Source organism: Diceros bicornis (assembly GCF_020826845.1).
Source record: "Diceros bicornis minor isolate mBicDic1 chromosome 12 unlocalized genomic scaffold, mDicBic1.mat.cur SUPER_12_unloc_1, whole genome shotgun sequence".
NCBI lineage: Eukaryota > Metazoa > Chordata > Mammalia > Perissodactyla > Rhinocerotidae > Diceros > Diceros bicornis.
This window is the reverse complement of record NW_026690864.1, coordinates 1,146,677-1,174,229: the sequence shown is the minus strand read 5'-3', so window position 1 is coordinate 1,174,229 and position 27,553 is coordinate 1,146,677. Positions and strand designations below refer to the sequence as shown.

At 42.9% G+C, this 27,553-nt stretch overlaps 1 pseudogene; it reads right to left on the bottom strand.

Moving 5' to 3' along the window:
• Nucleotides 1–18,685: 18,685 nt before the first annotated feature.
• The window catches only part of LOC131401600 (adhesion G protein-coupled receptor E1-like), a 37,785-nt pseudogene continuing 28,917 nt past the window's right edge, over nt 18,686–27,553 (bottom strand).

Below are 27,553 nucleotides of genomic sequence, written 5' to 3'. Positions count from 1 at the left end.
AGCCTCTGTGCTTGGTGGGTGGGGCTTCTTCACGGGTCTGAGCATTGGCCGATCATTGGGACTCCAGTGGCACGGTGGGCTTTCCAGCTATCCAGGAAAGCATTCATGTGTGGGTCCAGGGCTGCCGCCAACCCCTCCCAGAGTTGCACCAAGGTGCATTCCCACTTTTGGGGATGCAGCAGTACTATTGGATCTCACGCCAACCTGGAAAGTGCTCGGGCTTGTGTACAGTGCTGCCAGGGAAGGGTTGGGGATAGGAATGAATTCATAGTACATGCAATGACAAGCATGAATCTCAGAAAAATTATGCTGAGTGAATGAAGCCGGTAAAAAATGAGTACATAGTATATGATCCCATTTATAAAAATTCTTGGAAAATACAGGAAAATCTATAGGGACATATACCGGATCACTGGTTGCCTGGGAATGAGAATGTGTTTGCAAACGGCAGGGAAGGAGGAATTAAAATGAGCATGAGGAAATTTGGGGAGGATGGGCGTTCCTTTTCTTTATTGTGGTGATGGTTCAATAAGTTATAATCAAAATGTATCAAATTGTTCACTTTAAATATATGCAGTTTACTGTATGTCCTTAATACCTCAATTAAGCTAGAACATGTAGGGGAAAGAGAGGGAGAGAGAGCTGAAAGAGGGAAAAGGGAAGGAAAAGAAGGACGGAGGGTGAAAATTAAGTGGACAAAAGGAAGAGAGAGACACAGGAGGCTTCGGGTCTCTGTGGCTTTGGCATCTCCTTCCCCTGGAGTCTCCCATACTGGGCAGCTGACGGGACCATTCTGATGCGCCCTCGTCACCTCACAAGTCACTTGTCTGCCGGCAGAAGAAGGAGGGCAACTATGAGGTCCAGTGACGACGCCTGGGCTATTAACCTGCCTCGTGGCGACCTACGGAAGCTGCGATGACTAGATCTGACTAGATCTGAGGTCCCATTTCCCAGATGGGGTCCGGAGCAGCTTGACTGGAACAGAACGAAACCACATTGGACGGACACAGGCTCCGAGCCTTTCTAGACTTGGGCCCTGACTGGCTCACAGGGGACTAAGCTGAAAGGTTTCAACTTCCTTAAGTCCTGAAAGTGACCGTAACTTCTGTCCTGTGGTGTCACACCAGTTCATCCCTCAGGGACACCAGAATTGGTGAAACCAGCACAGACATTGCCATCATGTAAAATCGAACCCCCACTTCAGTGCAAGTTTTCCCTATTAGGAAACTTGGGAACATCCCTCCCCTTGACTCTGTGCAGCCATCACACCCCTCTCGGTTCCTCCATATTCCTCCCCCACTGAAGCACTGGCAGTCTCACGTTCCCCTTTTCTGCTTCATTCTCTGAAGCTCAGATTCACCAGGACTTCCAGATCAATCTCCCTCGATGGCTCCTCTCCCCACTCATGGGTCCTCCATGACGGGAAACAGGCCAAGATGAGAGGAATGGGTGAGACATGACTCTGCAGTCACCTTGGGCCTTGGGAGCTGAAATGACTAGGTGTCTGGAGACCCTGAATCCCAGAGTAACACCAAGGCTCTGGGAAGAGAGTATCTGCTCTGGATGTAAAAGTGAATAAAACTCGGGGGGGGGGGAGGAAATCTGAGGGAAAAGAAAGAGTCTTTTTTCATCTTTCTCTGTACAGAGTCCAACTAGCCTCACAGCATTGGCCCCGACAACAAGCAGCCCAGAGCATCCAGGCATGAGGCAGGCTGCGCTGTTCTGCCGTGGGTCTGTGGGAACAGATTACATTATCTGTGCACACTGTGTAGACGACCACAGCTGAACATACCCAAGGGCTGAGAATTAAATTCACAGTCATGCCACTCTCTCAGACTTTTTGTGTGTGAGCTTCACATTCTCAGTCTTAAGCAGTGATTCTCTGAGAATGCACACTCTGAAGATTATCATGATTAATAATATTAATATATTATTATTATACATTGCATACATTATACGTTATACACTGTACATTATAGTTATAAATTAATGTATAATAATAATTATACATTAAATATATTATTATGATATATTACATTATTATAATAATATCATTCTAATGATTAATAATAGTTACCGTTATTGACTATTTAATTTCTGCTAAGCAACATGACTGGCAAGCTCTGCGTGTATTATCTCAGTTACAGTCACCATTTTTAGGGTTTTATTCCCATTTTAAGCTAAAGATATGGAGGCTCAGAAATATTAAATAACTTGACAAAGAAGGAAAAAAATTACTCCAAAGCTAAATTAAACACCTATTCAAACTATGTGTCAAAGAAAGAAAGACGTTATCTGACCTACAAACAGACTCAAAGTTGACCTCCCACAGGCCTGCAGTGAAAGAACCGGTAAAGAATGTGCATCAGGAAGAAGAAATGTGAACCCAGGGAAACAAAACAGGAGTCACGAGGAAAGGAAAAAACAGTCTGTCTAATTTAGTATTAGTTTTAAAACAAGACATTAAAAACACATTCGAACCAAAATTCCAGATGATTACCCATGGAAGAATAGAGGAGAGAAGATTTACCTAAAAAATAACTCATTTTTAGGGAAGATATAAATACTAAGATACTCTATTATTGTTTAACACATTGCTCTCAGAAACTGATAAATCTGTGGGGTAAAAGTAAGTAATGATAAAGAGGATTTGAAGAGTGCAACATGCTCGATCAGGCAAATAGACAAATCCCAACACACTGGCTTATTGTGAGACTTGTGATGCTGAAAACAGTCGTTCTCCTGACAGCATGATACCGCAATGGGACATCAATTTTCATGAATCAAATTTCCAATGCATATAAATCTAAAAACAGGGAAAATCCAGTATTTCATTATATGGAACTGTGATTCAACATGCAACAAATACCAGAAAAATAGAGACCCAGAAGTAGGTGTCTTTTTTGAGAAGACAGATATAACAGCTCTTTAGTGAAATACTATGTTGGAATCTGTTGCAATATTACGCAAAAAGGACAGTCCATTTGGACTAGGTATGTTTTCTCTGTGACTGTGAGGGCAAAACTCTAAAGAATCCCCTGACTGTGATAACTCTCTGTTGATCTTAAAATACAAGTACATGACACTCAGGAAAGGAAAATGAGAGAACAAAGTGAGAAGGAAAGATCTCCTTTCTCTCTTCACTGAAACCCAATCTCTCACCTCCGAAGGATCACTGTCTGTATCTTCTCTGTCATGCAAAGGAATCAAAGAAAAGAAAACTATTGGTATATATTAAAGTTTCAAGAGCTTAAAGCAAGAAGACATCAGGACCCCTGCAGAGGCATTAATGTAGTGTGAGCTGCATGTCATCTGCGCCGTCTTCTCTTTTCTTCATCGTGTTTGTCCGGACGTCCTTCTTGGCCCCTCACTCTCCCTACCTCGCTAGCGAGTCTGTCTGCATTAGTGCTACCGCCAGTGTCTCTCTTGCCATCTTCACTTTCCCTTCCTGTTTCCTGATATCCTCCTCAGTCACCAGAAGTTGTTTGCAAAGGAGCTGTGGGATGTACAGACCAGCTCCTGGGATCATCTCTGCCGAATCTGAAGACTAGGCAGGGGTGGGCATGGGACTGGAGTTCAGACCACCTGTGAGCACACCTGGCAGGGATGCACCTGTGCAACTAGGTGCAAGTTTCGGCAGGGCTTTGGCAAGGTCCAAAGGACTTAACAGTTCTCCTGTACTCTGCAGGCCTGGAGACCTTGCAGTCTCTTCTGCCAGCAGAGTTGTTGGGGCTGCTCCAAGGTTTCCTCCCATTGATGGCATCTGATCTCATTGGCAGGATAGGATGTGATTCTAGTAACTGGCCTCTTGAATATGTAACTGGACATCCTCAAAGGGGTGGAGATGCTCAAACCAGGCTTTGGTTTGGATTGGTTTCCACAATCATGTCACTTCCTCTGTGATGATTTGACCATCATACTTCTTTTCCTCTTACCCTATAAAAATAAATTGTGAAAGTGGATCAGAGTTATAGTCTGGCAGGGAAACCTGCCTTCCCAGGACAATTATGTCAGATGCCTTGTGCTTCTACACTCCCTCTCTCCCTGTGGGGATTAATCTGACCTGTGTCCTGGGACATCATCAAAGAGATTTGGGTCCAGAACAGAAAGCTCGAGGTCAAAACTCAGGACTACGGCAGGTCATTTCTTCTCCCCTATGTTGTCAGACACTTATGAGTATGACTTTATTCTCTTCTTGTCCTTGTCACTCTCAACAACAAAATCCCTGGTGCCCCCTGTCAGGACACACGGTCCACAGTCTTTTTCTAAATCCCAAATCATACCAGTCTTCTGTACTATATGACTATTCATTTGATTAACCCATTGACCAGTTGGTGTTCATAGCTCCATTAGAGCTTAAATCAGTAGTGAAATTATCATCCACCCCACTCCTAGTGACGCTTATTTGACAACTGTGAACATTAAATCTCAGTACAGAGAACGTATGTCTGAAAAAACTCAACTTACAAATGGAGATTGTGCTGTAAGTGGGAAGTACACACTGGATTTATGAAACCCAGGAAAAAAATGTAAACTCTCTCATTATTAGTTTTGTATAGACTGCACCCACATTGATGATATCTTGGTTATAGTGGGTTAAAATATACCATTAAAATTAGTTTCACCTGTTCGCTTTCCTTTTTTAAAATGTGGCTACTAAAAAAAATATTTAAATTCTATAATAGAGTGTGCTTAATGTTGCTATTGGACAGTGCCGATGAAGCCATCAGTGAAAATAAAGTCCAGAGAAAGTGGTTCGGGAAATTTTTTCCCTAGAAATGGAGTCTACACTGGCCCGCACTGCAAGATGCAGCAAAAACTGTCATACACACACACACACACACACACACACACACACACACACACACTGATAGAATGAAACAAACCTCTTCCTAGAGTCCCACCACTTCTCACATGGCATGAGGTTGCACTCCTACTTAGTCCTTAGTGGACTAATCTCAAGAAAGAAGGCAGAAGTCAAGGTAATTTACCAGTTAGGAAGATCTAAAACCAGAGACTAAAGCTCAAGATATGTGGTGAATTTCCTGTCATGGCTTCTGTTATTAATTCAATATGTTAGGGAGACTTTTCCAAGGAGGGTTGTTTTAAAACTCACTTTTTCTTTACTATGTAAAAATAGACAGGCTATGTAAAGAATAATTACTCTAGCCAATCAATGAAAAGGAGATGATAGAACACAAATACCCTTATTATAAGTCACTACTGGATTAGAGAGTCAGGGAACAGCTGACATTGGGTTAATTTCCCCTAAATTAGGCTGATTCTGATTTCATGACCGTCATATTGATTGTATTATGCTAGAACCTACGAAACTTCCCAGCCCGCCCTACTATTTAACCACCGAGGCCCACCAACCAGACCAGTCCTTGCTGACACATCCCCTGCCTCCATCCCTGCTGACAACACCTGGAGGATTTTCCCCAAATCCCACTCTGTCCCTGCGCTCTTCTACCTACCCCAGGGTCAGGGAAACATTTTCTCCAAGGCTCAGGCTCTGCGTGTGCCCAGCTCTGGGGATGGCACTTCTCCCTCGAGTGAAGACAAGGATCAGAGTGCAGACCCTGTGAGCTGCAGCAATTGGACAAAGACTGGACTTTGCTGACAGAAAAGAACCTTTAGTGGGCATGGTTACCAGGGTCCAAGAAGCCCCAGTGATTCCTCCAGGGAATGTGATGCAGGACAGAGCAGGAATGTCTGCGTGTGTTTCGGCTTGGGAATGCCTGTAGGGTGACATAGGTGACATTGGTAATGCATTTGCCAATGTTGTTCACTCATTTATTCATCGTATGTCATGGAGTGCTTTCTACATACATCCAGGCAACAGTCTCACCCTCTGGGGCTCACAGGCAGTGTCAGAAGAATTTCTAAATTTTATTTCTAATATATAGGTACAGCACTGGGAATACACTAGGTGTTCCAAGCATTTTTCAAACATGAACTCCTTTAATACTCTCCATAAACCTACAAAGTAGGTATGCTGATCATTATTGCCAACTGAGAGATGAAGAAACTGAGGCACCAATAAGGCAAATAACTCTGTCAATACAAATATCTAGTAAGGGATTGAGCTGGAATTTGGACGTGAAGAGTTAGCTCTATAGTCTGTGCTCCTAAGCATGACATTTACTCTCTAAAGACTTCACATCATGAAAAAATGTGATCAGTTATCCATTTTCTTGGTGCATTGAGTAGCCACACTATTTTATCTGTGTCTGAAAAGTAGAATACCTGCGTAGAAACTACTGCACATACACACTCAAATTACATCTACCAATGTCCCCAGTCCCTGAACATTAATACAGAGAACATTTCAGAATGTTTCTTGCCCAAGTTGGGAGGACTCTGAGGAAATCTCAGTGTTACTGTAAGAAGCTGAGGACAGGCTGGGAGTGGGTCTCAGGGGAAAGGTGTCCTCAGGAGTCACCATTGAATGACAACATTGATGGGAGTGTCTCAGCAGTGACTGAATTCAGGATCTGGTGGTGTTTTAACCTGGTGCTTATCTTCTGGCTGTGGGTTTATGGTGATGCAGCACAGGGAGAGGGGATGGTTCACTGTGTTCTTGGGGAAACCAGACCCATGAAAGAGAGGGAATGTTGGTTTACTTAAACAATGGACTCGTGGTGGGAAAAATTCGGCCTGGAAGAGACAGTCGTGTTCCTGGTATAACCAGAAGGAGTTGCCTCTGCTTCAGCCAAAGCAGACAGCCCTTCCTCATGTACTCATTTTATCTCAATGGGAGGAAGGAGGAGGAAAAAAATTCAATGGGGTGTGGCTGCCTCTCAAATTTTAACAAGTTTATAACAATTCACTTTGGGCAACTGGGAAAGAATCTGCTCTCCATCCCTCTCTACTCTGCTCTGTGCACTGGTAGGTTGTCCTGTATGGATTGTATTATCAGCCCACTCTTGTGCTCTTTCTTCCAAATGAGTTTGAAAATGGTAGCCGTGGAAGGAGAGAAGAGGGCTAGAGAAGAGAGAGATGAAGAAACTCCCCCTTCCCTGCAGAGACTGCACATTTGGGCAGTGGTTCAATTCTTCTGTCACAGGCTAAGCCCCTTTCCAGGTTCCTGTAACTGCTCCATCCCCTTGGATCAAAGGGTATCTCCTTTAATCCAAGGAATGATAAGCGATCCCTCATATTGCTACTCCCAGGGTGTCCCACCATCCTCTGTTGGTTTCTCTTAGCCCTGCTGTGATGTTGTGATTTATAATAAAAAATATATATTTGGTCTTCATCCTGTTTCTGGCACAAAGATCCTAAGACCCTTGGAATTTCCTGAGCAATAGGAGCCATGGGAGCATCTTTTGTTGTATTTGGTCTCTCCTCCTCAGTTCCTGAGCCATAAAGGTGAAATGGGTGACCTGTTATTCATAACAAGCCCCATTCCAGCATAAGTGGGTTTATGCTAATGAGGTGACTTTTGGAGAGCACCTAAGGGGGGCTGGTTGCCAGTGGAGCCAGCCAAGAGATTAGAGATTTGGAATTTTCAGTCCCACCCCCTGATATCCAGGGAGGGGAGAGGGGATGGAGATTGAGTTCAATCACCAATGGCAAATAATTTAATCAATCCAATCAATCAATGCTTATGCAATGAAGCCTCTAGAAAAATACAAAAAGGTGGGTTCGGAGAGCTTCCAGGTTGGTGAAGACCTGGAAATTTGGGAAGTGGCACACCTGGAGAGGGCATGGAAGCTCCAAGCCCCGTCTCCGTACCTTGCCCTATGCATCTCTTCCATCTGGCTGTTCCTGAGTTACATCCTTTCATAACAAACCAGTAATCTAGTAAGTAAAATGTTTCTCTGAGTTCCATGAGCCACCCTAGCAAATTAATGGGACTTGAGGAGGGGGTCATGGGAACCTCCAATCTATAGCCGGTCAGTCAGAAGCACAAGTGACAATCTAGGCTTTCGACTGGCTTCTGAAGTAGGAGGGGAGGCAGTCTTGTGGGACTGAGCCATTAACCTATGGGATCTGACGCTATCTCTGGGTAGATAGTGTCACAATTGAGATGCATTGTAGAACACACAGATGGTGTCAGAGAATTGCTTGAATGTGTGGGGAAACCCCCCCACCTCATGCTGTGGCATTGGATTCAGAACCTATTCTACCTGCGCACACTTATATAAATTGTATCTTCTTTAAACCCTCTTCATTTAATCCGTTTGGCTGGGCAGGCGCTTCTCGACAAGTTGCCAGCTAACGTACACCCTGGCACTATAGGGGCTCTACTCATTCTAACCAGAAGCCAAATCTTTCTTATTCACTGTCACAGAAGAGGAAGCCACATTTCAAGAAAAGAAGGAAACGTCACCCTTTGCCAATATATGAGTTTGAAGCACAAAACACAAAAGCCACTTCCTCCTTTGCCTATCGTTTGAACACAATTGTTTCTCAGCAAACTTCCCACGCCTTGAAGCAGTGATATTTGGTTAGGAGGATTGGCTGGAAATAAGGTGAAGGTGTTCTGCCCTGCAAAGAACAGGACACAAGTATCAAGTAGAGCCCAGTATTTCTGCCCCATCAGAACGGCAGCCTAGACTTGATGCCAACGTGGTCCTGGTTAGTGGCTCATACAAACGTTCTTTCTCACCCGGCTCACTGGAAATCAACTGAATCTTGCCCTTAGAATATACTGTCACTTTTGTTTCAAAGAAACCTCTCATGCCAAGTGTGCTTGGTACCTGAGATGCTTTAAAACATGGCCCCACAGGGTGATGGTTGCACAACATTTTGTGTGTTCTAAAAGCCACTGGATATTAATTTAAAATGGCTAAAATGGTGAATTTTATGTTATGTGACTTTTATTAAAAAATAACAAATAAATTACTGGTCCCATACGGGTTTAAACAGGGAACCTAGTTGATCAGTTTGGGTTTTGGCAAAATCATATCCGTTACCCAGGGATTTTGATGAACATTATTTTTCATAAAATCCAGACAACATTGGCTTTTTTTTTTTTTATCTCTGTGGCGATCATGCAAAATGCTGGTGGGGAGGGCACAACATGATGTAATTCATACAAAAAGTATGGATGTTAATTCTGCAAATGTCCTAACTGAAGCTTTCTAAGTTTTCTTTTTATTCTATGTGGAAATAAAATCACAGGATAGGCTGAAGATGTTTAGGAACTGCATGTAATGCTATTAAGACAATATCAGAATGGACAAGGATAAGAAATTGTAATTGATAAGATTTGGTGCACCACATCTTGGAGCTGTGGTCTTCATTCAAGGGACAGACAGCTCATGGTGACTCACAGGGAAGGAGCTAAGAGAATAAATACTCTGACCTCTCTCTTCTCCATTTTTCTGATATCCTATTGGTGTTTCCCACTGGCCAAAACCAACTGAAAGGCAGAGGTCAAGAAAGTCCATTGTCATACTCCAAAGATGTTAGCATTCCAGGCAGACAACTGGATGGATTTGGAGGGGTCAATGGAAGACATCCAGCTCACTTTAATATCTATTTACTTGTTTATTGGGTCTCCCCCCACCATTAGAATGTAAGTTCCATGAAAGGAAAGACAATGTATGTCTTGTTTAGTATCATAGCCCCAGTTTCTAGACAATAGATACTTCATAAATATTCAGAGGATGAATAAATGACATCGTGACAATTCCTTAACATCTCCAAGCCTCCTGGGTTTTCTCAGCTGTCTGTCACAGGGTGTTTGGGCTGGACCAGAGGTAGAATTTAGATGCTTCTGGAAGTGATTGAGATACACCCTTATAACGCCTCCAAAACACCTACCTGCATGAGTCGATATGCATGGAGGTTTTGAGAAGATTCCACTGGAAGGAAAAGAGAGAGAAGACAGAAGGGTGGAGAATGTCCATGTGTCCAGCAGACCTAAGTGGTTATTTGGTGGCCCCTCAAGTGAAGGGATAGAATGAGAGATGGTGCCATGGTGTTTATGAGTCAAAAGTGATTCCATGCCCAAGGGCAGCTGCTTTCAAGCTCGGGAGACAATGGCAGCCCCAAGCTGGGGAGAGAACCTGCTTCTTCCGGCACAGGTCAGGATGACTCTCGGCACTCTGTGGGCTTGACCTGGCCACAAGCAAATATCGCTGTGCTGAGCTGAGCAGAAACTTGGGGAAGGCATATGAGGGACTTTGACAAGGAGGTCAGAGTAGAGGAAGATGGGGAGCAGAGACCAGATGCTACTTCAGCAAAACCCACAAACTCCCAAGGAGGGATTTTTATGAGAAATAGGGAAGAGGAAGGAAGACAGTCTGAGATCCCATGGTCAAAAGCTAGCCAGGCAAATTGAGCCAGCCGATATCTGTAGCACTGGCAGACGCAGCTTGAGAGTTTCAAATTGCACATACAGTGGATACTTTTATTAAAGCTGGGAATTACCCATGAAGTAGGGTCACAGAAGTGGGACATGACAAAGATTAAATATCGATAATAAAGCGATATAATGTTCAGGGAGTAATGGCAAGTACTATTGGGTGTTGTACATTATAGGATTTCAAATAGAAAGTATGCCCCCTCCCAAGATAAGAATTAGAAATGTCTCTTTCTGACACTTTTCATATTTTTTAAAGATGGAAGTACTTTATTAGAGGTATATTTGGAAATATAAAAACCATTGCATTCTAGACTCAATAAAGCCAAATGGTAACAGTAAATAATCTTTAAGATCTTTAGTAAGAGGAAGGTTTTACTGGAAGGCCTAAGAAGTTTGCAGCATCACTTGAAACAAGTTGTTTTAATGCAGTTCGAAATCTCATTACAATGAGCTTCAAGCAAGTATCTGAATTATTGATACAACTGACTTTTTCATATTTGGTGGTCACGAGGATGGGGCGAAATAGTCAATATTGTTGGTGGCTCTCCCTAGTCCCCTTTTTGGGCCAGCTGTCCCCTTCTCCAGAAAATTGGCCTCAGCCAAAGGGGAGCTGTTATACATCTTCCCACCACCATGGGGGCAGCACGCAGCCAATAATTAACTGACACAGGGACAAAACAGGCTGGTCCCTGTGCCTCAAAATGGGACCAACGCTGAGGTACAATTCATGCTCCAGAGCTCACAGTGAGGTCAGGCTGCAAGTAGGTTCCAGCTGAGACCACAGCCTTGCTCCGCTCCTTCTTCTTCCCGTACTTTCTCTCTTCTCAGAGCACTCCCTCAAAGATCATGGGCACCAAAATCCCTGTCTCAGGCTCTGCTTTTAGGGAAGCTGACCTAAGTTGCTTATTGTCGTTTTAGAAATAGCAGTGTTCATAATGGAATTAGCACAGACATATTGTTATTGTAAACTTAAACAAAAGGGTCTTGGGCCGGCCCTGTGGCTTAGTGGTTAAGTGCTCGTGCTCCGCTGCTGGCGGCCCGGGTTCGGACCCCGGGCGTGCACCGCTTCTCCGGCCATGCTGAGGCCACGCCCCACATACAGCAACTAGAAGGATGTGCAGCTATGACATACAACTATCTACTGGGGCTGTGGGGGAAAAATAAATAAATAGATAAAATTAAGGCATATTAAAAAAAAGGGTCTTTGGGTGACTCTGCAAGAGCATGACATTATCTGTAAAATCGGGTGTCCTTCAGGAGGCAGAATAGAGAACAGTGTCCTGTTGCTGTGTGGTAGATTGACACACTCTTTCCTTGATGCATTCATTAAACAAACATTATTGATCCAATCCGTGAACCTAATCTTCTGTTGGGTCATAAGTGTGCAGAGATAAATGACAAGGAACTCATAGGATAGAGGGGCACAAAAACACATGAGCATCTGATTATAATCCAACATGCTGAGTATCACAAATAAAAGATTGATAACTTTAGGCACAACAGAACAGAAATGTTAAGGCAGGGAGGCAACCAGATGACTTAGAACTGAGGATGGAAAGATTTTCTATGAGTAGAGCTTAAGTAAACTTCAAATTACTATATTTCTAATGATTTACTTTTGGACAGTTTGTGAAAGTTTGATAGATTTGTGCAGTTACTAATGTTTTTCTTCAACCAGACATTAAGGAAGACATATAAGCTTCCTCTCACTGATAACCTACCACTAATTTTAAAAGCATTTAACTAGAAGAGTGCTCAAAATTTAGCTCAAAGATGTTTATTACAGTATAGTTTATAGTACTAAAAAGTTGGAAATGATGCAAACACAGGCTAAATACATTATGACGCCTGTATACCGTGCAGCTCTCGAGAAAAAAAATGAAGTTCTAAGAGGTTCAACGAGTTGAAAAGATGTTCACAATACGACAAGTGGGAAAAATAAAGGTTTTAAAATAACATGGGCATACTTGTTCTATGTCACCCTGAGGATAACTTTCTGTGTAGCCATGAGACATCTGGCACTATGTTATGGTTTTCTCTTTCCATGTAGACAGGTGTGACTAATACAGCATTATTAATACTCAAGTGTTTTTAAGCAAGGGGTGCCAAGGATGTTGTCCCACTTCCTGAAAAACCAGTATGAATCTGCCCCCCAAAAATCATGACCAGGGCCCGCCCCAGTGGCCTAGTGGTTAAGTTCAGCATGCTCTGTTTCGGTGGCCTTGGTTCGGTTCCTGGGTACAGACCTACACCACTCGTCTGTCAGTGGTCATGCTGTGGTGGCAGCTCACATACAAAACAAGGAAGATTGGCAGCAGTTGCTAGCTCAGGGAGAATCTTCCTCAGTAAAACAAAAGATCACAATCAGGGCCAGCACTGGGGTGAGGGGAGGGAAGCACTCGTCTCAGGCACAAAATTTAAGTGTGCATCAAAAAAACTAAGTAATCAAGATAAATACCATGTAAATGCAATTTTTAAAAATATCAAAATCAATGCAAGAAAAATCCATGATAAGCAAAATATCCAAATCCAAGATCTGACAGTGCTATGCTGGGGTCATAATGGAACCTGATACAAAAGGAAAAATGTGAGCCCCTACATATACTTTTTCAATGTACTTTTAATAGTTAATTTTTTTCTAGAAATTGATTTTGAAAAATTATTGATGAATTTTCTTCCATTAAAATCAAGAAAGTCAAATTTTAATAAATTCTGGTTTGGGGAAAATAAAATATTTAAATTTAAAATAATATTTTATGTTCTAATATCCTTGCTTTTCAATTTTTTAATTTTTTTCAATGATGTTTAATGGTTTAGGAAGGAAAAGTACATTTTAGGTGGTCAATAAATATTTCTTGAATGAATGGATCTGTCTTTTTTTGGACACCATAAATTATTTGGATTATAAGAGGACAGAGTTATTTCACTTTATATTTATGGGATTTGAGAACCATGCAGTTTTTATTCTAAGTGTCTTTTCTGTCTCTAGGGGAGGCATATGAGGCCATGGGGGTAAAGGAACGTACCAAGCATAGCTTGATGTTTATAGTAAGAAAGATCCTTATTGTGGAGGTTACAGCTTTCACTTACCTTAGAAACATAGAGTTCCTTAACACGATTGCATTTTAAACCAACATGTAACACTGTAATAGAGATAGACAATGCCTTGTGCAAGTCTTCTGTCAGAAAGAACTTTATTCAAGCATTATAGATTTATAGACCTTGATAGCTAAGAGGAAATATAGATGCAAATCCTCCTCTTTGTATATTCCAAATTGTTGCAATCAAATGCAAAATGTTGACAATCCATTGGCTGCTGTATCAGTTAGCAATTGCCACAAATAACACTTCATAACAAACCACTCCTGAAACTCAGTGCCCTAAAATAATGATACCTGATTGTTGCTCCTGAGTTGATGGGTTGGGTGGGCAGGTCTGCTGATCTTGACTTGGCTCACTGATGTGACTGCAGTCAGCTACAAGTTGGTTAGGTGGCTGATTAAGGACAGCCTCAGCTGGTGTAACGGGATGACTTAACTCTCCTCCATATGTTTCTCACATCCCTCCAGCAGGTTAGACTGGGCACGTTCTTATGGCGGAGGCAGGAGTGCAAGAGCGAGCAAGACAAATCATGCAAAGGGCAAGAAGGGATGCACACCCAATTTTGAAACCTCTGAGTCATGCTTGCTAACATTCCGTTGGCCAAATAAACTCTCAAGGCCAAGCCAGAGTCAGAGAAGGAAGGGTTACAAAGTTACAGGGAAGGGGTGTGGAGGCATGGAAACCATTCTTGAAGGCATTGATGCAATTAACCTGCCACAATTGGCAATGAGTAAAAATCATGCCTTCTCTTGCTTCAATATCCCTTAGAATTGTCGCCTCTATATTGAACCCTCTGGACAAGCCAGGCATTGAAGACCAACCTATCATAAATGAACTCTTGTTTGTAAACATGTGTCAGCCCCCCTCCCAAATTGTGGCTGCCACAAATAACAAAGACTGAGCCTCCATCAATCAAGTTTAATGTTGTGATCAAATTGTTCAACACAGGATCATTACCGAGCGAACTGAATCCTAAATGATAAGTTGACTCAAAGTAAATAGTCTTTTCTCTGTATCCCCAAACTAAGAATTCCTAGGGTCAAAGAAAGAGAAGGAGAAGGACTAGTGGCCTGGAAGAGGAGCTCTCTGGTCAAGAGTTCAAAGCCCAGCTCAGCCCGCTACAGCTGTGTAATGATGGGAAAGTTACTTAACCTCTCTGAGCCTCAGTTTCCTCATCTTCAAAATGGAGAGTAACCATTCATTCACGCTTTCATTCAAAATATTTATGAAGAATCCACTGACTATACTTCCCTGCACTTATGGAGCTCAGAATCTAATTGGAGACACTCAAGAAGAAGAAAAATTATAATACAGAGCTAGAAAGCATGAAGCCTTAGAGGACACGCAGAGGTGACATCTAATCCTACTTGAAGAGATCTAAAGAGTGCTTCCTGGTGGAAGTGACGACTAAGCTGAGACTCAAAGAGAGGGTAGAAATTAGTCCAATCTTGAGGAAAGGTGTCCTAGGAAGAGAGAATGGCAGATGCAAAGTCCTAAAGCCAAGAATATGTTTTCCTTTCTAGTTTTAAAAACAAGCTCTGCTATCAGCATGGAAAACAGAAGAATATTCTAGAGCATTCACTCACGCACAACAAAAACCCTCCGGGGATCTCATTAAACCACAGGTTCTGGTTCAGCAGATCTGGGCTGGGGCCTGAGATCCTGTTTATCCAACAAAGGGATGCTGATGCTTCTGGTCCACGGACCACACTTTGAGGAGGCAGGCTGGAGAGTGGCCATGGAAGGGAGGACATGTACATTTTAAATTTTCCTTCTTCTCTCCTTGGCACTCAACACTTTATGGGAGACGAAGAGCAAGGCAGGGTGATGATAACTTTGTGAGCAGTGCGAATCCTAGCCAAGTCACAAAACAGTTCCAGGAAGGAAGGGAGATGTTGGTTCCCGGAAAGTTTCCAGGAAACCAAAATATTTCCCAAGGCTTTGTCATCAAGTCCTTCAACTCTCTGTGAAACGCTGGAATTCTGCTCCATTGACACTCCTGCTTACCAACATAACTCTTTTAAGTGTTTGTGCCAAAGTAGCCTATACGTCAGTGAGCTTTGTTTATCCCCTGGGGCTCTCGTTACAGTTTTACTGGCCATTTCTTTAAAGGCAGGGGGAGTCTTTGTTAAAGGGTAAGCCAGTCGGTCAGAAGACAAGCCATTTCCTGAAGCCGTTTCCATACTCTGTGACAGGTGCTGGAGAGGCAGGCTTGCAGCCACACGCCACCAAAGAACTTAGGAGAAAACAAAACGGTAGCCAGATGTTCTTGGTCATGCCATTGCACTAGGATCTGTTATTTCCTCAAAACTCTGGAAATTCAAAGGGCTGCAGAACATAGAAGATAAAATCTTAATCTGGAACAGAAAGTCTTGTTTCTCACCAGCGCATGGAACGTGGGAAGAGCGCCCCACCCATCAGTGCTCTGAATCACCCAGAGAGTCCTGGGGCTGGTGAGATCTGCAATTCCACATTAAGCCATGAAGAGAAGATTTCAGCGTCAGCTCCTGCCGGCACCTGCTGTCCTCAAATGTTGCTTCATAGCGTATTTGAAAGCAAGAAAGAGCTTTAACCCTGTGAGAGAGAAATCAGAACTGGAATCAGTACCAAGATTAGTACAAACATGATCCCAGGGGTCATATCTATAGGGGCATGGGTCTTATAAATACAGAGAGAGAGAAATATGGCAACACAGACTAGAAGGATAAACCTTAAAATGTTAACAGTGATTATCTCTAGCATGGCAGGCACTGCAGGCAAACTCCAAAGCCATTCTTAACCTCTTCACCACTGATAGCTCTCGCTCTAGAAGCTAGAAAGCCAAATACTTGTTTTGTCAAATTCTTTTGTAACTAGGAGTGGTCATGTGACACAGTTCTGACCAAATAGGTGAGAGGGAAATCTGCTGAGGGGTTTCTGGGAAAAGCTTCTGTTTCCTGTTAAAGGGAGAGGCATGAAAGGAGAGGCTGCTGTTTCTGCCCCATCCCTCTTCTTTCTGCCTTGAACATGGTCGTGATGTCTGAAGCTATGGCACCCACCTTGCAACCATAAAAAACATTTTGATGAAAAGCCAACATGCTGCTAGCAGATTGGAAAACCGGGAAGAGCCTAAATCCTTTACAATACCACTGAGCAATAGAACCAATACCAGCAACACCTAACTCTGGGCTTCTATTCTTGCAAAAAAAATAATTCCCTATTTAATTAAGCCACTGGATCTTAGTTAATTGAGTTTGGAATATGTCAGTGAAAAAATAAGACATTCTAGTGTGAGATGGAAGACCATAAATAAATAAGGAAGTTATAGCATGTTAGGAAGTGGTAAGCGCTATGAAAAGAAAATCAGGATTAGGGGCAGGAGAAGCATGAATGTCAGGGTAGGAGAAAAGGAGGCAGTACGAAATCGAGTTGCCAGAGGAAATACTATTGATAACAAATGATTGGAACAAAGATTTGAAGGAGGTGAGGGAGTTGGCCATGTGGGTATCAGGACAAGAACATTCAAGGCAGAGTGAGCATCCAGGTCAAGCTTCCTAAAGAGGAAGTGAGCTTGGCGTGTCTGAAGAATCCTGAGCAGGCCAGCATGGGTGGAGCAGAGGGAAGTGAGATTAACAGAAGATGAGGTCAAGGAGGAAAAGAGGGTCAGATCGTACAGGGCCTTGTGGGCCATCAGGTGACTTTGGCTTTTACTGAGTAAGGTGGGAGCCATAGAGGTTTGTAGGCAGAGAAGGCATGTGACCCGACTCAGGAGTTCACAGGCGCCCTCTGGCTGCTGCAAGGAGAACAGACCAAAGGTGGGGCAGGGAAAAGGCAAGAGGGGAAGCAGAAAGACCCTTTATGAGGCTATTTCCATAATCCTGGCTACAGACAATAGGACTTGGAACAGAATAGAAGCAACAAAGGAACAGACAGGCGATCAGATTCTGGATACATTCTGAGGAAGTGTCAACAGGATTTGCTGACAGATCGGAGATGAAGGGTAAGAAGAAAGGCAGAGTCAAGGATAACTCCACGGCCTTGTGCTGAGCAATAGAAGGATAGGGGACCCTCCATGGAAATGAGAGGCGGGGGGATCAGAAGCTCAGTTTGGAACACGTTACATTTGTGACATCTATTAGACATCTCAGTGGGGGCACTAGGTAGGTGGTTGGTTATATGAGTCTAGAATTCAGGAAGGGGGCTGGACTGCACATTGTTTAGTATTTTGGGGTCATTCCTAATAAATGGTGTTTATGGCTGTGAGACTGGATGAGATCTATGGTGTAGAGAAAAATGAGTACTTCCATGGAAAACGATGTATTGTCAGAGCACACATCTCCAGGTTACCCAGTTCTGATCTATGTGGGAGATATTTTACAATTCAGTAAATTTTAAATAACTGACAGAGATGCAAAATAATTCCATGGAAAAAACAGTTTTGTGTCCATTTGCACGTTCATTTCAATATTCCTGAAATTATATATATGTATTATAATTCATAGGTATTATAATGCATATATATGTAATACATCTATAACATATAGGTATATGAAATTTTATATGTATTTTATAATATTAATAATTATATGTATAATTATACAATATATAAACATTATATTATATATATCTTGGGTTAACACAGCTAGGAAGTGACAGAGATGGACTTGAAACTCGGCTGGTCTTGCTCTGGATCCAGGTCTCTCAAGTCCTAAGCCCCATATTCCTCTAACTAGCAGTTAGGGCCTCCCTGGCAGAGAATTCACCTCAGATCTTGCATGAGAGGTAAGGAAACTCACCACAGCACTAATGAGGATGTCTTTCCTCTCTCCCAAATCTGCCTGCTCACCAAGGCTCACTTTGTTCTTCATTTCTTCCCTGATCTGTCACCAGATCTCACTGAAACACCTCTGAATTCCTACAGCGCAACCTCTTGCACCATTTGTATGGTTCAGTGGAAAGAGACTTCTGGAGCCAGACTGTCCTGGAATAGAATCCCACCTTCCAATTACTAGAAGGCTACTGAGCCTCAGTCTCTTATCCTGTGCAATGGGTCTAAAAACACTTAAAATAAAGGGTCCAGAACAAGATAAGTGCTCAGTAAATGGGATCTGTGATTTTTACTGTGCCTGCACCTGTTTAGGGTCATTCCTCATCTGACATATGAGGGTCATGGCTTCCCAACAAGACCATGAATTCTCCAAGGGCAGAGGTATGGCACACACCCCTTCTGTGCCCCCATGACTCCTCCCACAACACACAAAGCCATGAGAGGCACACCATGCATGTTTAGTCAATATTTTCCCATTGGATTTGGGGAGCAAGAAACAGAGCATCAGTACTGACCGTGAGCTCCCCAGAAGCCATGATGATGGGCAGGTTCGCCATTCGATTACAGCTGCAGACAGTATGCGTCTCGGAAGCTTCAAGGATCACGCAGCCAGATGGCGTCCACCTGCCACCCTTTGCATCCATTCTCCAGGAAACGCAGTTGGGGCTCTCAGACTTCTGCTTTGGCTGAAAAAATCAAAGTCCCTGGTCACCTGAGAATCCTTCTTGAATGGATGCAGTGTGGCCAACCTGAAGTCATCTGGGGCAAGAAGATGCAGGTATGCTCTATAGGGGATGGAGGAAAACACTGCCATTTCATTGTGCAGTCATGAGAAGAAATGTCTTGGATGTCAGATCTGTCTCTCCCACTGACTTGGTCATAGCTAATGTAACTAAAGTCTCTGTAAATATTCCTGCATCAGTGTTACTTAACCTAACCTAAATCTTGCCTGCTGATGAATGGAAGAACGCCACATAGAAATAGGAAAGTTTACTCCTCTAGAGGTGGGTTTTGAGGATTGGCTTAAGTTGCTAGAAATTGTGGAAGCTTGCCACCTTAATGGGTCCCCATTAAAAATGAGAGTTAAGCTATTCCACTGCCAGGTATTTATCCAAAGTACGTGAAAACATGAATGTGTAAAGATACTTGCACCCCTATGTTCATTGCAGCATTATTAACAATAGCCAAGACTTGGAAACAACCTAAGTGCCCATCAATGGACAAATGGATAAAGGAGATGTGGTATATATACACAATGGAATACTACTCAGCCATAAAAAAGATGAAATCTTTCCATTTGCAACAACATGGATGGTCCTTGAGGGTATTATGCTAAAAGAAATGTCAGAGAGAGAAAGTCAAATACCGTATGATCTCCCTCATAAATAGAAGATAAAGACAACAACAACAACAATAAACAAACACATAGATACAGAGATTAGACTAGTGGTTACCAGAGTGGAAAGGGGGAGGGAGGAGGGCAGAAGGGGTGACAGGGTACCTGTGTGTGGTGATGGACAGTAATTAGTCTTTGGGTAGTGAACATGACATAGTCTACACAGAAATCAAAATATAATGATGTACACCTGAAATTTATATAATATTATAAACCAACGTTACCTCAATAAACAAAAATAAGAGTTAAGCCCACTAGGGGATGGGGAGTTCTCAACGGGTAGATGGGGGCTCAGTGGAGACCTCTTCACAAACCTTGATGTTCTCCAGAGTGTAGATGATTGGGTCGGAGAAGCCATCTTTCTTCTTCCCGGTCATGATGCCCCCAGCGATGCGAGAATTCATCTTCAGCTTCCTCTTGGAGTTGCCCAAGAAGGTCCGAGGGTCTTGGAAGAAGCTCTCATCCAAAACAGACTCCATACCCGCAAAGGAGACAAATGCCACCCCAGTGGTCCCTGCGATTTGCCACAAATGCAAAAAAAAAAAAAAAAAGGGAATCATTTGCTCAGTATTTATTAGTATATGCACTGTAATATCCCATGCATTCCTGCACCTTCACTGGCCTGCTCTGAGGATTAAAACATGGGTGGGCTTCTGGTTGGTGACCCTCATAGAACCATAGAAAAAAATCCTGAGGTGCTATCACCTGGAGAAATCTTGGCTATACTTAAAAACAAATTTGAATTTGTGTTTTTAAAGGACGATTCAACTCAGCAGTGGAAAATAAGTTCCCCTCCCACATTTGTGGTCATTCTTGTTTAATCTCTTTGGTGGGCTTCCCCTTTCAACGTTGGGGGTCTCCCAGGATGTGTCCTAGGTCTGTGCCCTCCAGAGAGCATGTAGATCAGGGGTGGTGGACAATGTACAGGCTTATCTGGCCATTGCCTGTGTTTTGTAAATAAAAGTTCTATTGCAACGCAGCCACACCCGTTCATTTACATATTGCCTGTGAATGCTTTTGCCCCACAACAGTAGAGTCGCATGGTTGCAACACAAATTGTATTGCCCTCAATGCCTAAAATATTTACTAACCTGCCCTCTACAGGAAAAGTTTGCCAACCCTTGATACAGATTAGTGCCGTCTGCTAGAAACATAGTATGAGCCACATATGCAATTTTAAATTTTCTAGTAGCCACATTTCAGAAAAGTAGAAAACGGGTAAAATTCATTTTAATAATATATTAACTCAATACATGCAAAATATTATCATTTCAACACATGATCAGTAGCAAAAATTATTATTATATTTTTGTGTGTGAGGAAGATCAGCCCTGTGCTAACATCTGCCAATCCTCCTCTTATTTTTGCTGAGGAAGTCTGGCCCTGGGCTAATATCCGTGCCCATCTTCCTCCACTTTATGTGGGACGCCGCCGCAGCGTGGCTTCCCAAGCAGTGCGTCAGTGCGCGCCTGGGATCCGAACCGGCGAACCCTGGGCCGCCGCCGCGGAGCACGTGCACTTAACCACTTGCGCCATCGGGCCGGCCCCTAGAAAAATTATTAATGAGATGTTTTACATCCTCTGTTTTTTGTACCAAGCCTTTGAAATTTGGTATGTATTCTATGCTCACAATCTAGCCATATTTCAAGCGCTCAATAACAAAGTGTGGCCAGTGGCTGCTGTATTGGACAGGGAAGGTTTCAGTGCTCCGGTATTGTGAGATTATTTATTTAATGTCTGCCTTCCCTAGCAGATGGAAAACTCCCTGAGGGCATGGGCTATTTCTGCCTCTGCCATCAGAGATTCCCTCACCACCTGGCACAGGACTTGGGACCTAGAAGTTGATGGATAAATATTTGCTGATTGAATATACCACAACCACCCTCCTTGATTCTCAGGAGCGGGTCTGTACCTGTGGATTCAGATTCTTCAATTGTGGAGCACCAAATCTTCATCTCATCGCCTTTGGCTTTGAAGTTAAAGACGGTGTTCTCCTCAGCGCATTCTTTGTTGATAACTTGGGTCTTAATATCTAGAAGGAGAAAGGGAGAGTTTGCATGAGGTCACCCAGAGAGTGGGTCCTGAATTCAGTTTCTGTCCAAGAAGGGTACGCATCCATAGTCGCAAGCAAAGGAGAGAACAGAAAGGCCAATTCATCACGGGAAACCTCTTGAGCCCCTGATTATTGGTAGGAGGATGGTAGCACCAAACATATGAGAAACTCGGGTGGAGCCATAGGCGTGAGCCCTCACATCATAGGGGGTGCATGAGGAAAAGATGGGATTGAAGTCGACAGTGATGGAAGGCGACAGAGTTGTGACTCTGGCTACTCCAAATTTAGGCAATTTTCCAAAGCCAAAGGAATAGAAAGGGACCGGGGCAAGCCCAGTATGGTGGATGAGGGCTTGGGTTCTGCAGTCAGATGGAGTCCAGCCCTGCCACTCACCAGCTGTGCAAATTTGAGCAATGACTTAACCTCTCTGAGCCTCAGATTTCCCACCTGCAGCATGGCAATGATTAAAGGACTCTTATTGAAAACAAAATAGATAATTCTACCAGAGGTACCCTCGAAAAATATCAGCCAGATAATGCCATGCATTTTCTCAAACTCTCCAATCCCACCCCCCATCTTACCTCAAATAAAATCCTGAGTCCCTACCTTCGTCTACAAAATCTGCACTCCCTTTCTGTTCTGACCCCTTCTGCTGCAGCTTTCACCGGCCTGCTCATTGTTCCTTGAACTCACCAAGTGTTCCAAGGAACACACTTGCTCTGTCTCCCAATATTTACACGGCTCCCTTCCCTCAGGTCTCTGCCCCAGTGAGACTTCCCCTAACCGCACTATATACAATAGCAATGCTCCCACTAATCTTGACCCTCTCGAGCCTCCTTAGCGTGCTGTATTTTTCTCAGTAGCACTAGCTCTATCTGGTATGCCATAGGTCTATCACTAAAATATAAAATTCACGAGGCTAGTTTTGTTCAATTCTGGTGGCAGTTCACCAAACACTCTATTTCCACCTCTTGGCCTCCTGGGCACCCATGAGGATGGAACTACCCGGGATTATGTGACTGATACTGGAGCTACACCAGGAGTGGGGTGCTGCCGTTAAGGCATACAGTACCCGAAATTCCCATGCAGTCACCCACCAAGCACGTTCAGGGTGGTAAATCCATAGCTGTATCAGTCAGGAGAGGATTGGGCATGCAGCAGTAACACACAACCCCAAATCTTAGTGGGTTATAAATAATTATTGATTTCTCATTCATGCTTTGTGTCCATCGTGAATTGACTTGGGGCTGTGCTCTGTGTTCTCCTTGCCCTGGGACCCACACAGATGGAGACATTGTGATCTGAAACACTGCCTGTCCCTAGAATAGAGGGAAAGAAGGCTCTGGAAGGTCTCACACCAGCAACTATTCCATTCACAATTCACTGGCTTAAACTCATCACAAAATTCCACCTAACCCCAAGCCAGGGAGTACAATCCTAACGTGGGCCCAGAAGAAAGAGCTCGAAATATTTGAACACAGCAAACGACTATCATATCTTAACACCTGGCACACAGTAGGCAGTCAACGAGTATTTGTTGAATGAATTAACGACGGCCTCCAAACAGTGCCTAGCCACAAACTCTTAACACAATGCCTGATGCTCAATAAATGAGAGATGTCATTACTATAATAGGCTTGCTTTGTGTGAGTTCAGAGGTTAGAAACAGTCAGGGAAACGGTATATGGAAAAGACATGGAGAATCACATTGCTGAAGTCACCCCTCAAAATCAGCGCCCAGGTGTGAGCTTGCCGTGGAGGATATAGCCTACCTAGGCGTTCCGTCTGAATAGACTGACTGACATTCTCTGAGGATTTCAGGAATGCTGCCGACGTGGTGCTCTCCACGGTCTCCAGTAAGACTATGGCCAGGGTGGACGTTTCTTCTTTGGTGAAGGTGGATCACGTGGACGTTTGCTTAAGCACAGAGGTAACACTCTCAGGCGTATTCTGCAAAGAAAGGTGTATTTGCGCTCTGTCTCTCATCAATGAAATAGCAGCTGTCCTCTCTCATCAAGAGAATGGGTTGCAGTCAAGGGAAGGATGAGGTGTGTCTGCTTAACGGGTAGGGAATTTCCTTTTGGGGTGATGAAAATGTTCTGGAACTAGATAGTGGTGATGGTTAGACAACATTGTAAATGTACTAAATATCATTAATGGTTACCAGAATAAAAGGAATGGGACTATTGATAAACACAACATTGATGAATCTCGAAGGCATTATGCTGAGTGAAAGAAGCCAGACTCAAAAGGCCATGTGATTCCATTTATATCACATTCTTGAAAAGACAAAGCTATAATGACAGAGAACAGATCAGGGATTTACAGGGGCTAGTGGTGGAGGGAGTATCTGATTGTAAAGAGAAAACCCAAGAGAGTTCTTGGGGGAGATGGAACTGTTCTGTATTCTGATTGTGGTGGTGGTTACACAAATCTACTCAGGTGATAAAACTCATAGGATTGTAAAGAAAAGGGCAATTTTACTGCGTGTTAATTTTTAAAAACTTACAACTGTAATAAATTAAATATTAACTCACAGTCGATTAATTATAAAGAGGACTTTCTGCTCCCAAAGTGTCCCACAAGATGCTCGAAACTGGAAACACAATTACAAAGACTTCCTCGTTACCTTCAGAGAAACGACGGTGGCTTTGTTCTCACAGGCATTGTCCAGGATGCTGAAGATGGTGTTCATTAGTGCACAAAAAGAAACCTGTGCCCCCGAGGGAAAAGCATTCGTGAGCATTGATCAGTCTATCCCCCAAGCATGTAAGGTACAAATTGGGCCATCAAGCCCACCATACAGGGTGGTCCCAAATTCCTGAGGTCTCGTGAGTCTCTCGAATTCTCGGAGAAATAAAAACTCACTATTTGATCAGAATTGGAACCACAGCTCCTTTCTCTTCCATGAACAACAAAAGAAACATAGACAGCAAAACCATTTAGTGGGGTAAAAAGATGGGGAAATGTGTGAAAAAACAGTGGTCCAAATGAAATAGTACTCAGCCGTAAAAAGGAATGAAGCATTGACACATGCTGCAACATGGATGAACCTTGAAAACATGTTGCTCAGTGAAAGGAGCCAGACACAAAAGACCACATAGCGTATGATTCCATTTATATGAAATGTCCAGAATAGACACATCTGTGGAGACAGAAAGTAGATGAGTGTTTACCAGGGGTTGGGGTGGGGGGAATGGGCAGTGACTGCTAGTGGGTACAGGGTTTCCTTTGGGGGTGATGAAAATGTTTTGGAGATAGATAGAGGTGGTGGTTACACACCATTGTGAGTACTAAATAACACTGAATTGTATAATTTACAATGGTGATTTTTTAGGTGTATTTCACCACAATGAAAAAAAGACATGACAATGGTCCAAAGTGCATGGCAATTCCAAAGCTAGTTTATAAGCTGATATTTAAAATAGTTACACCAATTCCTGAAGATGCTCATGGAGCCTTTACTCACTGGAGTGACTCCATTAGAGAATCAGATGTCCAGATTCCTCTTTGCCTGGCCTGGGGGCTATGTATCACACATGCATCCCATATCACACAGATGCAGCACCAACAGCTTCACTAGTAATGAGACTCCAACATCCTTTCTTCTTTTAGTAAGAGAATTCCCAAGTTTTAGATGAGCAAATGTCCTCCCTTCCCAGCTTTCCTTGTAGCTAGGTGTGACCACATGACTAATTTCTGGCCAATGAGGTATAAGCAGAAGTGATACTGGGTCATACTCTTGAAGGGAAGGACAGTGCCTGTCACCTCCCCTTCTCCCTTGCCCACAAGCTGAAATGCAGATGTGATGGCAGGGGCTGGAGCAGCCATGTTCGACCACAACAAGGGAGTCTTGTGTTCATGATGACAGAGCATTATGGAGCCATCACATCAGCTCTCAGCAGCTTACACTCAGACTGTTACAAAGAGAGAAATAAACTGTTATCTGGTTTAGGCCATTGTATATTTTTGTCTTCGTTAAAACTGCAAAACAACATCCTACCTAAGTGGCTTCTAGGACAACTTCAAGAGCTAGGAACCTTCAAAAATACTTACATATTCAGTCTCCACCGCTGCTCCCTCTTGGCATAGCTGGACCTGCTCATTGTTGGGTAACATATCTTCTTTACACTTGAAGGGAACCACTAGGACGAAAACAAAAGCAAGCAAATCAAATGTCAACCACAGAAAGATATTATTATTTACACAATCATACCCCATGCTGTAAATGCATCCATTGCCATGTTATACAACAGTGGAAATGAACAAGCTACAGCTACACGCTACAACATCAGGGGCTTTGGGAAGTGTGATTATTGAGTGAAAAAGAGCAACTCTGGAAAATATCATATGATCTCACTTATATGTGGAATATTAAAAAAAAAAAAAAAAGCCAAGCTCATAGATAAGAGAACAGATTGGTGGTTGCCAGAGGTGGGGGTGGAGGGTGGGCAAAATGGATGACGGTCGTCAGGAGGAACAAACTTCCAGTTATAAAATAAATAAGTCCTGGGGATGTAATATACAGCATGGGGACAATAGTGAATAATACTGTATTGCATATTTGAAAGTTGCTAAGAGAGTAGATCTTAAAAGTTCTCATCACAAGCAAAAGAAATTTTGTAACTATGTAGGGTGACGAATGTTAACTAGACTTATTGTGATTATTTTGCAATATATCCAAATATCAATCATTATGTTGTACACCTGAAACTAATAGAATGTTATATGTCAATTATATCTCAATAAAAAAAGATCATATGTGGTATGATACCATTTTTGTAAAGCTCCAAAGCAAACAAAACTAAGCAAGATATTGTTTAGGGATACGTAAATGGCAGGGTTTTTTTTAAGTAGGGGAATTATAAACACAAAATTCCGAGTGGTTCCCTCTGGGGAGAAGACAAGGATATACGGAGTGGAGAAGAAGCATGCAGAAAATGCAATGGCATTGATGATATTCTGGTTCTTATGTTGGCAAGGGCCTCGGATATATCCATTTTATTATTATACTTCATTGCCTCCATATAAATTACTTATATTTTTAATGTATCAAATAATCCATAATTTTAAAAACATAAACCTTTCACGGTTCCCCACTGTTCTCAGCGGAAAGACTAAAGTTCTTCACACAGCACACAAGGTCCTGCAGAATCTGACCTCTGCCCACCTGCTCAGATGCAGCTAATGCCATTCTCTTTGTCCTCAGTCTTTGTTAGCCTCAGGGCCTTTGCACATGCTATAACCTGTCACGCTGTGATCTCCACTCTTCATCTGCATAATCCCTACTCTTCCTTCAAGCTTCAGCTTAAATGTCACTTGCCTGGAGCATATTATATATCTCACTAATGGGGTATATAATATGCCAAAGGGCGTGACAGTTTTTCAATTATTAAATAATTATGTGTGTGCTCTCTACTTCCTTCCCTAGACTATAAGCTACATGAGGGCAAATATCATGTCCATCACATCCAGGATTGAATCCCCAGTACCTAGTGCAGGGGCCTGTTTGACTAATTAGTTAATTAATTAATGCTTCAAAAATAATTTATCAAATTAATGTATTAGTGAAAAAATATAAAAAGGGAGAATGAATGAAAGTAAGAAGAGGATCCAGAGCTTGGGTAGAGTGAGGATTTTACAACCAAAGAAAGACACAGATTCCATTGCCAAGACACATAAGGAGAGGATTACTTTCGCAGCTGAAGTTGCCATGTTTCCAGGAGCCTTCTGGATTGGGACGGAAGCCCACAACGCAGCTACAGCTGTAGGAGCCTGGGGCGTTGGTGCAGACAGAATCGGGACCACACCGTGATGGATCTTGGGAGCACTCATCAATATCTGCAAAGAACTCAAAAAGATCAAAAAACCCAGAGG